The following is a 1633-nucleotide window of genomic DNA, read 5'->3' as shown; positions in this document are numbered from 1 at the left end:
AGAGAGAGAGAGAGAGAGACGATATAAGGTGTTATATTTGAGCCGTTGATGTATAAAGTATTACCAAAAATACTTGAGGTTTCAAGTTACTAAAATAATAGTCACTTAGTTAATTGGAAAACTGGATTAAACTCCCACACCAATATTGCTATTTCAGTGTCAGCACCCCTCGTCAACATTAAATATAGAATAACCAATTTGTTCGATCATCGATAGTTTGACGTCTATATTTAGATATGATGTAACTTTGATGACGTCGGTTTAGAAATGGTGCTTTATCATACTTAAGTAGATAGTTCGAGAACATTACTTTAATAAAAATTATAAATAATTACAAATACAAATTGATGAGCCTACAAACCAATCATAGTTAAGAGGAATAAAAAATGCCGGCTGTTTCATAACGTTTAAAAAATTTATTTTTCATTCGGAGTTCCAGGTGTCAAAACTACGTAAAGTGTTAAAAAAAATTAATAGAATATTATTTAATGTCTGGTAAATTTACTAAAATATAACCTCTAAATCAACTTTTTACCTGGATTTTCTCTTTTTGAAGTCTGGTAAGTCAATTCACAAAAAATTTTAATAAACTTCCAATTGAATGTAATTTATATTAAATTATCATATTACAGTACAACGTTTCGGGACCACTGTCCCATATTCATGTACTTTAAACCTCATAGTTTGAATTTCATATAGGAAATCATGTCACATCTTTACACTATCTACCATTACACTACCATTACTTATTTTTATATTATATATTTTTATGAAAGAACTTTTTACGTTCAATGGCTGCTCTCTATGAACGAGGAACTGATGTCTACTAGCTCTTAATCGATTAGTTATCTGTTAACTGTTTGCACAATACTAACGAAAATAAATTCGTAAAATTTGGTTTACGAAAAACTATTGTATACCTCAGGAACTATTAGACGTACCTTATTAGTACCCAAATTAAACTATTTAAACTTACTGTATCACGTTGATCTTGTTATGTATTAGCCGTTTTTATGATATTTTCAAATATTTTATCAGAACAACTTTTTTTTTTATTATTTTAATATCTTTATTGAAATTTACAACTGTATATTATATAATACATTCAGTAAATTTGATCTTAGTTAAAATGGTGTGTTACAGGCCTGTAGAGCAACTACCCATTGGTAGCACTCTAATGACATTTTACATTAGCAGGTATCGTGGCCATCTTCTTTTCAGGCGCCTCGGAGGATTGTCAGGAATGGAAGAGGATGCAAGGTTAGAAACTAGGGGGTTTGAGTGGTTAGGGAGTTTATAATAGTAGGAGTGATATCTGGTTCGGGCTAGATAGGTTACATACATTTATGTATAATTTTATTTATGACAAATTAAGGATTGGATAGGAGAGGAATTCGAAGGTTTAGTGGAGCCCCAAAGCTCAACTCCGTATGTCTGTATAGGCCTAATTATAGTAATGTAGATCAGTCTTTTGTTATGAGTTAGATGTTTAGACCGTTTGTCTAGTAAGTGCTGTAATAGTCGAAATCGACGTGCAGTTTCCTGTGTTTTCAGTCTTGTGTGAGGATTCCAGGTTAATCGTTTGTCCAAATGTAGTCCAAGGTAGCGGATCTGTTCGACAGGGGTAAGAGTA

The sequence above is a fragment of the Halyomorpha halys genome, unplaced genomic scaffold (genome assembly GCF_000696795.3).
Source record: "Halyomorpha halys isolate HHAL.00 unplaced genomic scaffold, Hhal_1.1 Scaffold1334.1, whole genome shotgun sequence".
Taxonomy (NCBI): Eukaryota; Metazoa; Arthropoda; class Insecta; order Hemiptera; family Pentatomidae; genus Halyomorpha; species Halyomorpha halys.
The sequence above is the reverse complement of the archived record's forward strand: the minus strand, read 5'-3'. Positions refer to the sequence as shown.